Raw genomic sequence first — 12,735 nt, 5'->3', positions numbered from 1 at the left:
CGTTAATCTCACGGTGACTCCAGCATTACAGTTGAAGGATGTTGGAGTGAATGGGCCACGTCTCGTTCTCTTGGAAGAAAGTAGGCTACTGTGCCTTGTTTCCCAAAATATTTGTTATGATAACTAGAATAATTTGAGTCTTGGTACAATGCATCAGGGACATTCCGTGTGAATCTGACCAATGTTTTAGATATTCCTGCAATGAAATCTATTGAAATGTCCTTAGGTAGAAGGATGTTAGCATACATTTGAGAATCTAAAATAATGATTGGGAAATAATTAACTAAAGTTGTCCAATGTGTTGATATTTTGGACTGTACCCAGGCCTCTTGAAGGATGCTACATAGTCTGTGTTGGTGTCATTTCAAGTTTTATTGTCACGTGCACAAGTACAGTGACATGCCTTAATTGCAAGCTCTTTCCCAACAATGCAGTAATCAATATCAGTAGTTCTATAAAATAAAGTAAAGTAGAACAAAAACACACAAAAAACATTTGAAACTTTAAGTAGTGTTTAGATGTTCATTTCTGAGTAGGCTCTGCTTATGAGTTATGATCCATTTTAGGAGAATAGAAACGTTCTGCCGCGGCTGTCTAGTTATTGTAAATGCTGGACTATTATTGTCATTTGATTGTCATCTAATGATTGGTTGCAGGTTGTTTTTTGAGAAATACTTGTTTGTTGTATTTTAACAAATGCCTCTCCTTGACAGATAACCTTGGTGTTTACATCTGTAAACAAAAAGGATCTCCTCAGGATATCTACGTTTTTGATTGCTTAGCTATGAAATTCAAAACGTTTAATGTGGACGAATTGGCAAATGCGTAAGTACCTCATCTGAAAATGAGTCAAATACTTTGTTTGCGATGACATGAAGCATCACAATAACTGTTGGGCTGTTCATGAAGAAAAACATTTGATCAACTAACGAACTGAACTATCTTTTCCATCAAACTTCTGGCCTTAAAGCTGGAATCCTTAATTGAAACAATAACAAAGCTGAGGGATGGGCCTGGAGTAATGTAACCATTCTCAAATTCAAAGCGAGCGCTATGTATGGTAGGACTGACCATCCATGACATGAAAAGTATAGTTGTAACCATGTTTTGAGGCTATACAGTGTTTGTTTACATTTACTTTGTTTACAAACATTGGAGTAAAACAAGTTTATATGTTGGGTCCTGATGAGATGACGACAGTTGAACTAAGCTCATGAGGCATTTATAAGTTATATTTTTCACGAATAAATGGGTATATATCATTAATTTATAAGTCCAAAAATGGATGTAGCAACTAAGGATTCTAGCTTTAAACCTGATCTACCTCATCCTGTTAAATTGTAATGGACATGAAAAGTTAAATGTGCTTAACTATTCTTCAGACTTGTGAAATGCTGTATAATGTAGGTTACCTGGCAGCATAACCAGATTCATTATTTAAAAGGTAGGGTACAGGGCTGAATTGCTTTCATAATCAAAATTTTAAATGCACTACTTAGACATTTCTGAAAGCCAGTCCATAATATAGTACCTATTGAAAGCCAGTCCATAATATAGTTGTACCTATTGAAAGCCAGTCCATAATATAGTACCTATTGAAAGCCAGTCCATAATATAGTTGTACCTATTGAAAGCCAGTCCATAATATAGTTGTACCTATGGAAAGCCAGTCCATAATATAGTTCTACCTATTGAAAGCCAGTCCACAATATAGTTCTACCTATGGAAAGCCAGTCCATAATATAGTTCTACCTATGGAAAGCCAGTCCATAATATAGTTCTACCTATTGAAAGCCAGTCCATAATATAGTTGTACCTATTGAAAGCCAGTCCATAATATAGTTGTACCTATTGAAAGCCAGTCCATAATATAGTTCTACCTATGGAAAGCCAGTCCATAATATAGTTCTACCTATGGAAAGCCAGTCCATAATATAGTTCTACCTATTGAAAGCCAGTCCATAATATAGTTGTACCTATTGAAAGCCAGTCCATAATATAGTTCTACCTATGGAAAGCCAGTCCATAATATAGTTCTACCTATGGAAAGCCAGTCCATAATATAGTTCTACCTATTGAAAGCCAGTCCATAATATAGTTCTACCTATTGAAAGCCAGTCCATAATATAGTTCTACCTATTGAAAGCCAGTCCATAATATAGTACCTATTGAAAGCCAGTCCATAATATAGTTCTACCTATGGAAAGCCAGTCCATAATATAGTTCTACCTATTGAAAGCCAGTCCATAATATAGTTCTACCTATTGAAAGCCAGTCCATAATATAGTTCTACCTATTGAAAGCCAGTCCATAATATAGTACCTATTGAAAGCCAGTCCATAATATAGTTCTACCTATTGAAAGCCAGTCCATAATATAGTTCTACCTATTGAAAGCCAGTCCATAATATAGTTGTACCTATTGAAAGCCAGTCCATAATATAGTTCTACCTATTGAAAGCCAGTCCATAATATAGTTCTACCTATTGAAAGCCAGTCCATAATATAGTTCTACCTATTGAAAGCCAGTCCATAATATAGTTGTACCTATTGAAAGCCAGTCCATAATATAGTTGTACCTATTGAAAGCCAGTCCATAATATAGTTCTACCTATGGAAAGCCAGTCCATAATATAGTTCTACCTATTGAAAGCCAGTCCATAATATAGTACCTATTGAAAGCCAGTCCATAATATAGTACCTATTGAAAGCCAGTCCATAATGTAGTTCTACCTATTGAAAGCCAGTCCATAATATAGTTCTACCTATTGAAAGCCAGTCCATAATATAGTTCTACCTATTGAAAGCCAGTCCATAATATAGTTCTACCTATGGAAAGCCAGTCCATAATATAGTACCTATTGAAAGCCAGTCCATAATATAGTTCTACCTATTGAAAGCCAGTCCATAATATAGTTGTACCTATTGAAAGCCAGTCCATAATATAGTTGTACCTATTGAAAGCCAGTCCATAATATAGTTCTACCTATTGAAAGCCAGTCCATAATATAGTTCTACCTATTGAAAGCCAGTCCATAATATAGTTCTACCTATGGAAAGCCAGTCCATAATATAGTTGTACCTATTGAAAGCCAGTCCATAATATAGTTCTACCTATTGAAAGCCAGTCCATAATATAGTACCTATTGAAAGCCAGTCCATAATATAGTTCTACCTATTGAAAGCCAGTCCATAATATAGTTCTACCTATTGAAAGCCAGTCCATAATATAGTACCTATTGAAAGCCAGTCCATAATATAGTTGTACCTATTGAAAGCCAGTCCATAATATAGTTCTACCTATTGAAAGCCAGTCCATAATATAGTTGTACCTATTGAAAGCCAGTCCATAATGTAGTTCTACCTATTGAAAGCCAGTCCATAATATAGTTCTACCTATTGAAAGCCAGTCCATAATATAGTTGTACCTATTGAAAGCCAGTCCATAATATAGTACCTATTGAAAGCCAGTCCATAATATAGTTGTACCTATTGAAAGCCAGTCCATAATATAGTTCTACCTATTGAAAGCCAGTCCATAATATAGTACCTATTGAAAGCCAGTCCATAATATAGTTCTACCTATTGAAAGCCAGTCCATAATATAGTTGTACCTATTGAAAGCCAGTCCATAATATAGTACCTATTGAAAGCCAGTCCATAATATAGTTCTACCTATGGAAACTCCTAGAAGTGAATGATATTTCTATAGGTAGACTATTGTTGCAGCTACAGCTCATGATGTCAACGTCATGTTTAAGATGTCTTTACTGACTTTATTCAATTTCAACGATGCAAAAGATACAGAAGTGCGTTGGACAACAAAACCAGCAAACCTTTGTTAAACGCATTCAACCAGATCACTGGAAATGATACAGAGAAGAAGACCACCCTTGACCAAGCTCTGAGGCAGGTCCTGGAGGAGCAGATTGTGGAAAAGAAAGCACTCGTCGATGACTTCCTGTCTCTCATCTATCTCAGCATTGATGGAGTCACTGAAGGTATCTGCTCCGCCACCACTCCTTTCCTACTGTTGGGAGATGTTCTGGACTGTCTTCCTCTGGACCAGTGTGATAAGATCTTCTCCTTTGTTGAAGAGAATGTCTCCACCTGGAAGTCTAACTCCTTTTACACTGCTGGGAAGAACTACTCGTTAAGGATGTGTAATGATCTTTTGAGGAGGTTGTCCAAGTCTCAGAACACAGTCTTCTGTGGACGGATCCAGCTGTTCCTGGCTCGTCTCTTTCCCCTGTCTGAGAAATCAGGTCTGAACCTGCAGAGCCAGTTTAATTTCGACAACATCACAGTATTCAACAAAAATGAGCAAGAGAGCACTCTTGGCCAGAAGCCCAGAGAGGAGAAAGAGGATAGGATGGAAGTGGAGGAGGGGGAGATGGGAGATGAGGAACATAGTGCACCTGCTCCATGTTCCATCCCTATCGACTACAACCTATACAGAAAGTTCTGGACTCTGCATAACCCCTGTTCAGTGTTATGACAAGTTCTCCTGGATGACTTTCCTCAAGTATTCAGACGAGACGCTGGCAGTGTTTAAAAGCTTCAAGCTGGACGACATGCAGGCTTCTAAAAGCAAGCTGGAAGAGCTGAGGATGGCAGGAGGAGACCACGTTTACTTTGCCAAGTTCCTCACCAGCGAGAAGGTGATGGACCTGCAGCTCAGTGACAGTAATTTCAGACGACACATCCTCCTGCAGTACCTTATCCTGTTCCAGTACCTCAAGGGACAGGTCCAGTTCAAAAGCTCCAGTTGTATCCTGAATGATGATCAGTGTTCATGGATGGAGGAGACCACCTACGTTGTGTACCAGGTGCGTGTGTGTGTGTGTTTTTCATCTGATAGATTGTAAATGACTGTTCTATATCATTACAGTTTTATATCATTATATCCTCTTAGTATGAATAGATTGTTTTGATATCCTTAGAGATTGAAAGTGGTGTTAGGTTCAAGCTCTTTGTGAATGAGAAGTGTAATTATTTAGTGAACTATAGGAATGTGTGCTCCCAATAACTCAAAGCCTCTCCTGACTGATAAGAAGTCTTATGATATGCATGGAGAAATCCTGGGTGATGGGAAAAGTACTGACGTATATCTTTGTGGAAGGGAGGGTGTGAGAGCTAAGGTTATAAGTGGACACTGCACTGTATTGAATGTACACTGTGGGCCCCGTGTAGCTCAGTTGGTAGAGCATGGCGCTTGCAACGCCAGGGTTGTGGGTTTGATTCCCACGGGGGGCCAGTATGGAAAATATACAAATATGTATTCACTCACTAACTGTAAGTCGCTCTGGATAAGAGCGTCTGCTAAATGACTCAAATGTAAATGTAAAATAATGCCAGACGTGATGTTCCATGGCACTTTTATTCCTGATTGTATGTTTAAAATTTTCACCAGAATGAGAGACATCAGAAGTGACCTGACCTTCATGACCACCAGGACTCCTAAAGAGGCCATACTGGTAATTCAAGATATTCTGATATATATGATACATATTTATGATAATTAATTATATATATTGTGGCAGACCAGGGGGTTTGATCTACACAGATCAGACACAAGTGTGACACCTCAGTTTCAAGGGTGTTTATTTAAACCAATAAAGAAAAGAAAAGATACAGGTCCCCTCCAGGAGACCTCTTCCGGGTTACCGCCTTCTGGGAATGCTGTCTCCTCTGGGGTAGAACACCGATCCCCTCGGTTCTAGCAGACCATGAGGACATCTATCCGGTAGCAACCTCTCACTACCTCCAACCCTCCCGTGTGTTGCCCTCCTGGCAGCCCCGTGCGGCTGGTGAGCAATCAGCCCCTTGATTACTCACCAGCCTCAATCGGCCCCAATTAGTCCTGGCGGGAGGACCCGTTGAGACCTGGCACGTCCAGCATGAGGGAGCCACCGCCGCGTGATGTAGACTCAGCCTGGTGGCTTGTCCGCGGTACGCCACAATATATAATTAATGATATTTATATTTGCATATATTTATATATCTGCATCTAAGCTAAGGTCAGTTTTGACACTTGGCAAGTTTGACCCCCTTCTATGGCTCAAATTATGAGATGTTGGCAAACACCAAGGAGCAGCCAATGGTTTTACAGATAGATACCTTGAATGATAAAGATGCTAGCCAAAAACGATCAATGTTGGTGTAATAAAGGTATACAATATAACAGATAGTTAGCTCCTCCGTTTTGTTATAGCTAAATAATACTTCTCCATCCAACCTTTTAGGTGCTAGTGGATTCGAGCTCCTCCATGAACGAGACATGCTATGATTCTGATGACAAAATAACACGGTTGGATGCTGTTAAACAGCTCTTTGATAACTTCGCAACTAGAAGCATGGCGTACGATTTTCATAATGTCATTGGCTTGGTGAAGTTTGACTCATCAGTTAAAACTCCACACATTTACAGAGACTCTGGAGATTCTGGTAGGAGGGTGTTGTTTCAAACCATCCATGTCTGGTAGGAGGGTGTTGTTTCAAACCAGAGATGAGTAAAGCTGGTCTGAAGCTCTTTGAAATGGAAACCGTTCTGTCTTTGGAGATGAGGAAGCTGAAGAAGAAATTGGACCCATCCTACATTCGGAGCGAGGTATGATCTATTAAATGAAACCTATTCAAATAGGACAAATGTTTCCATGTATTTTATATAAAATAATACGATTCTTGTTCTTTATTTTACTCTTTACTTTATTTTACTCTTATTATTATCTGTCCTGATGCCTAGTCACTTTACCCTGCCTTCATGTACATATCTACCTCAAATACCTTATTATTATCTATCCTGATGCCTAGTCACTTTACCCTGCCTTCATGTACATATCTACCTCAAATACCTTATTATTATCTGTCCTGATGCCTAGTCACTTTACCCTGCCTTCATGTACATATCTACCTCAAATACCTTATTATTATCTATCCTGATGCCTAGTCACTTTACCCTGCCTTCATGTACATATCTACCTCAAATACCTTATTATTATCTATCCTGATGCCTAGTCACTTTACCCTGCCTTCATGTACATATCTACCTCAAATACCTTATTATTATCTATCCTGATGCCTAGTCACTTTACCCTGCCTTCATGTACATATCTACCTCAAATACCTCTCACACCTGCACATTGATCTGGTACTGGTACTCCCTGTATATAGCTTAATTATTGTGTATTTTATTCCTCTTGTGTTACTATTTGTATGATTTTTAAAACTTTGCATCGTTGGGAAGCAAGCATTTTACGGTAAAGTTGCATGTGACAAATACATTTTTATTTTATTTAAATATGGAAGTTAATAACATTGATATTAAATTGTACTGAACAATGCTCATTTGCCTCTACAGAAAGTTCTAGTTGCTCTCTTCGCCAACCGAGGTTATGATGAGAAGCCAGAGGTTGCTCTGCCAAGTCGACTAAATTATAAAGTGACTGGGACAGAGAGGTAAGTGCAATTCCATTATCAGCATTTAATTCTGGGATCCAATTCCATTGCAAACTGTCATTTACTTCCACTACTAACTACTATTCAAGAAGCATTTATATAATGTTGAAATTGAGGTACACTACTTTATTGCTCTAACAAAACTAATATGTCACAAAATAGTGCATTGAAAAAGAAGATCCAGGAATCCAAGAGCGGCTGCTTTTTAGAGAAGGACAAACGCCTTCTGGAAGAGCTGAAGAGCCTGCACTGTGACCCACACCCATTCTGCACTGTTTTGCCTTCAGAGTCAGACTTTAGTAAGTAAACATTATTGGGGTATTGTTTTAAGTGTTATTGATCTGGTAACGCTTAGTATAAATATACTTTTCATAATGATTTATAATAACATTGTTAATGCTTGATATACTCTATATGGACCGTGACAGTAACAGCCTCAAGTTATTGGTTTGTTTGCTTGACTGTAAAGTGGTCAAATCAACCTCCCATCCAGATGACCAGTTGGTTATTATTTGAATCATTTTGCACAATATTGTCTAAAACATTGAACCCCTCTGATTCCATACCTTTCAGCATTTTTGGAAGATTCTCATGCAAGGCCCTCCTGATACACCTTATGAGGATGGAGTCTTTGAGTTGTACTGTCAGTTTGGGGCTGACTACCCCGTCAAACCTCCACTTGTGCGCTTTGTCACACCTGTATCCTTCTACACAATGAAAACATGGAAGACAGTGTTTATTCTTATTGCCTATGTCATACATGTTCTAATTCTATCCAGTTGATTGATGCTTTTTTCAGTTATGTAAAATCCTCAATGTGGACAAAGGTGTACCACTGTAACATAAACAGTGTGGGTTGTATCTGCCACAACATATTTGATAACCATGAGAGAGATTGTCACGATCGTCAGGGAGAGAAGTAGACCAATGCGCAGCGTGATGAACGAACATGTTTATTTATTATCTTCAGTGATAATATACACAATAAACAAAACAACAAACGACTCGTAACGTCCACGGTGACAATGACCGAACACGGAACAAAAACCCACAAACACAAAGTGAAAAACAGACAGTTAAATATGGCTCCCAATCAGAGACAACCAGCCAACAGCTGACACTCGTTGCCTCTGATTGGGAGTCACTAAGGCAAACATAGAAAACGACAAACTAGAACCCCCAACATAGAAATAAACCACATAGAATGAACACACCCTGGCTCAACATATAGAGTCCCAGAGCCAGGGTGTGACAGTACCCCCCCCTAAAGGCGTGGACTGCGACCGCGCCTCAACCAGAGAAAAATAGGGGAGAGCTGGGTGGGCATTCCTCCTCGGCGGCGGTTCTGGCTCCGGGCTTGCCCACCACCCTCCAACAAACCCCCCATAGCGCCCCTGGTCCGGTCTGGCCCCGCTGGCTGGAGCTGGACTGGACGTAGCAGGAGCGGTAGGCTTCAGCTCCTTAGTGGAGCAGTTGAGCGGTACCTGATTTGGCACCGATGACCCAGGCACGGGTTGTGCCGGACTGACGACTCGCACCCCTGGCTTTGTGCGTGTAGCAGCAACGGGCCGGACCGGGCTGACGATGCGCACCCCTGGCTTGGTGCGTGGAGCCGGAACGGGCCTCACCGGACTGACGACTCGCACCCCTGGCTTGGTGCGTGGAGCCGGAACGGGCCTCACCGGACTGACGACTCGCACCCCTGGCTTGGTGCGAGTGGCAGGAACGGGCTGGACCAGGCTGACGACTCGCACCCCTGGCTTGGTGCGAGTGGCAGGAACGAGCTGAACCAGGCTGACGACTCGCACCCCTGGCTTGGTGCGAGTGGCAGGAACAGGTTGGACCAGGCTGACGACTCGCACCGTAGGCTTGGTGCGAGGGGCAGGAACAGGCTGGACCAGGCTGACGACTCGCACCGTAGGCTTGGTGCGAGGGGCAGGAACAGGCCGGACCGGGCTGGCGACGCACACCGTAGGCTTGGTGCGTGGAGCAGGGACAGGCCGAACTGGGCTGGCGACGCACACCGTAGGCTTGGTGCGTGGAGCAAGGACAGGCCGGACTGGGCTGGCGACGCACACCGTAGGCTTGGTGCGTGGAGCAGGAACAGGCCGAACCGGGCTGTGGAGACGGATAGGAGACCTGGAGTGAAGAGCGGCCACAACCCGTCCTGGCTGAATGCCTACCCTCACACACTCTGTGTGAGGCATCCGCACAGGACGTACAGGGCTGTGTACCCGTACTGGCATAACAGCACGTGACACTGGAGCAGGATATCCGGGACCGCGGAGAGGCATTGGAGACCACGAGCGTTGAGCCGGCACACTCCGCCCTGGCTGCATACCCGCCTTCGCACGACACGTGCGGGGCGCTCGCACAGGACGTACAGGACTATGCCGGACAACTCGTGGCACAGAACGCCGCTCCGCATACCGCGGAACCTGCCCCGTCCCATGCCTGAGTACGGGACGTTGGTTCCGCTCTCCTTCCAGGCTCCGCCAACCTGCCTTCTGGGCCCCCAAACCCGGTGGCCTCCTCTCCAAATCGCCCTGTGGCAGCCTCCTGCTGCCCAGCCGCCCATGCCGTGTGCCCCCCCCTAAAATTTTTTTGGGGTTGCCTCTCGTCCTTCCGACGATGACACTGCTGACGCCGCTGCTCCTCTCTCGCCAGGGCCTTAATCCTTGCCCATGGCCCTTTGCCCCCGAGCATGTCCTCCCAGGACCACGATTTGCCCACCTGGGCCATCGCCAGCCTCTCCATCTCCTTTCCTGGCGCTTCCTCCCATGTCCAGTCTGCCTGTTCCTGGACACGCTGCTTGGTCCTGGTACGGTGGGTTTTTCTGTCACGATCGTCAGGGAGAGAAGTAGACCAATGCGCAGCGTGATGAACGAACATGTTTATTTATTATCTTCAGTGATAATATACACAATAAACAAAACAACAAACGACTCGTAACGTCCACGGTGACAATGACCGAACACGGAACAAAAACCCACAAACACAAAGTGAAAAACAGACAGTTAAATATGGCTCCCAATCAGAGACAACCAGCCAACAGCTGACACTCGTTGCCTCTGATTGGGAGTCACTAAGGCAAACATAGAAAACGACAAACTAGAACCCCCAACATAGAAATAAACCACATAGAATGAACACACCCTGGCTCAACATATAGAGTCCCAGAGCCAGGGTGTGACAGAGATCTTGGATGCTGTGGATGGAGTTCATCAGCTCATCCTTCCTGAACCCCAAGATCCACTGGACAGGTTGGCTTCAAGTTGTTTGATGACCACACTGTATACAACGATGGTGTTAACTCTGATTCTAAAATCAAAAATGAAAAGTATGAAAGTAGTGTATTATATACAGTGCCCTCCACAATTATTGGCACCCCTTTTTAAGATGTGGTCGAGGACTTCCAAAAATTCTTCTTTTTTTTAAAACAACATAGAACCCAAATGCAAAAAATGAGAAAAATCCAACCTTTTATTTAAGTACATTACTTTGGTGTAAAAAAAAAAATCACACATTTAGAAAAAAAAAAACTTGAAATCATGTGTCCCACAATTATTGGCACCCCTGCTGTTAATACTTTGTACAACCCCCTTTTGCCAACAAGACAGCACTTAATCTCCTCCTATAACATTTCACAAGATTGGAGAACACAGAGAGAGGGATCTTTGACCATTCTTCTTTGCACAATCTTTCTAGATCATCCAGTGTCCTGGGTCCTCTCTTATGCACTCTCCTCTTTAGCTCGCCCCACAGGTTTTCTATTGGGTTGAGGTCTGGGGACTGAGATGGCCATGGGAGGACCTTGAGTTTGTGACTGCTGAACCATTTTTGTGTAGATTTTGCCACATGTTTTGGTTCATTATCCTGCTGAAAGACCCAATGACGACCCATCTTCAGCTTTCTGGCAGAGGCCATCAGGTTTTTATTTAAAATGTCCTGGTAGTTCAAAGCGTTCATAATGCCATGCACCCTAACAAGGTTCCCAGGGCCTTTGGAAGAGAAACAGGCCCACAGCATCACAGATCCTCCACCATACTTCACGGTGGGCATGAGGTGCTTTTCGGCATACTCATCTTTTGTTTTACGCCAGACCCACTTAGAGTGTTTGTTGCCAAAAAGCTCAATCTTAGTCTCATCTGACCAAAGCACACGATCCCAGTTGAAGTCCCAGTGCCGCTTAGCAAACTCCAGACGTTTACGTTTGTGAGTGTTAGTGAGAAAAGGCTTTTTCCTTGCATGCCTCCCAAACAGCTTGTTGGCATGTAGAGAGCGTCTGATGGTTGTTTTGGAGACTTTGTGACCCCAAGATGCCACTCTTTGGTGCAATTCTGTGACAGTGAGCTTAGGACTTTTTTTTACTTCTCTTACCATCCTCCTCACTGTGCGTTGTGGTAAGATAAACTTGGGACCTCTTCCAGCCTTGTTTGTCACTGTTCCAGTTGTTTTAAACTTCTTAATGATTCCTCTGACTGTAGATACGGGCAAGTTAAGGTGAGTGGCTATTTTCTTGTAGCCATTGCCTGACTTATGAAGGTCGACACAAATCTGCCTTACTTGAATGGTGTGTTCTCTTGTCTTTGCCATGTTGACAAATGGGTAAGAGAATTAGGCCTCTGTGTCACGTCATATTTATACCCCAGGGAAACAGGAAGTCATGAATTACTAATTAAAAGTTCCTAGATACCCTGACCAACTTTAGCAACTACAGAAAAATATCTAAAAAAAAAAATCAATTAAAATCTTCAGCGGAATTGTTAGGGGTGCCAATAATTGTGGGACACATGATTTCAAGTTTTTTTTTAATAAGTAATGTACTTAAATAAAAGGTTGGATTTTTCTCTTTTTTTGCATTTGGGTTCTATGTTGTTTAAAAAAAAAAGGAGAATTTTTGGAAGTCCTCGACCACATCTTAAACAGGGGTGCCAATAATAGTGGAGGGCACTGTATATTAGTGTATGGTGAATTCATATACCTACATTAATTTTATCTGAATTAAAATGTCTTGTAAAAGTATTTTGGCAGAGGAATACCTGACCAGCAGATACAAGTATGAAGAAGAGGCCAAGAAAAACACAGAGGAAGTTGCAGGCCATTCATTGGATGACAGAGAGAAGGTGAATGCACTTATTTAATTGTTCTTATTTTTGTAAGCTCTGCTACATATTTTATTAGGGGCTCTTGTGTGTAAAAAACAGGTGGATTCACTTTTCAGAGATTTCCATGTAAAACCGACATCAGAGTCTACGTTACCAGTTTCTCAGATACA

The 12,735-nt window shown here is 42.3% G+C and overlaps 1 pseudogene across 1 annotated transcript; it reads left to right on the top strand.

Moving 5' to 3' along the window:
• The first annotated feature begins 3,760 nt into the window (after positions 1 to 3,760).
• On the top strand, positions 3,761 to 7,756 carry LOC311120084 (THO complex subunit 1-like; annotated as a pseudogene). The gene is made up of 3 exons: positions 3,761 to 4,828; positions 7,360 to 7,457; positions 7,620 to 7,756. The product of its transcript is annotated as a THO complex subunit 1-like (transcript).
• Positions 7,757 to 12,735: the final 4,979 nt, after the last annotated feature.

This window comes from Coregonus lavaretus (genome assembly GCF_964263955.1).
Source record: "Coregonus lavaretus genome assembly, contig: HAP1_SCAFFOLD_2849, whole genome shotgun sequence".
In the NCBI taxonomy this organism is placed as follows: Eukaryota; Metazoa; Chordata; class Actinopteri; order Salmoniformes; family Salmonidae; genus Coregonus; species Coregonus lavaretus.
This window is presented reverse-complemented; position numbering and strand designations above follow the sequence as displayed.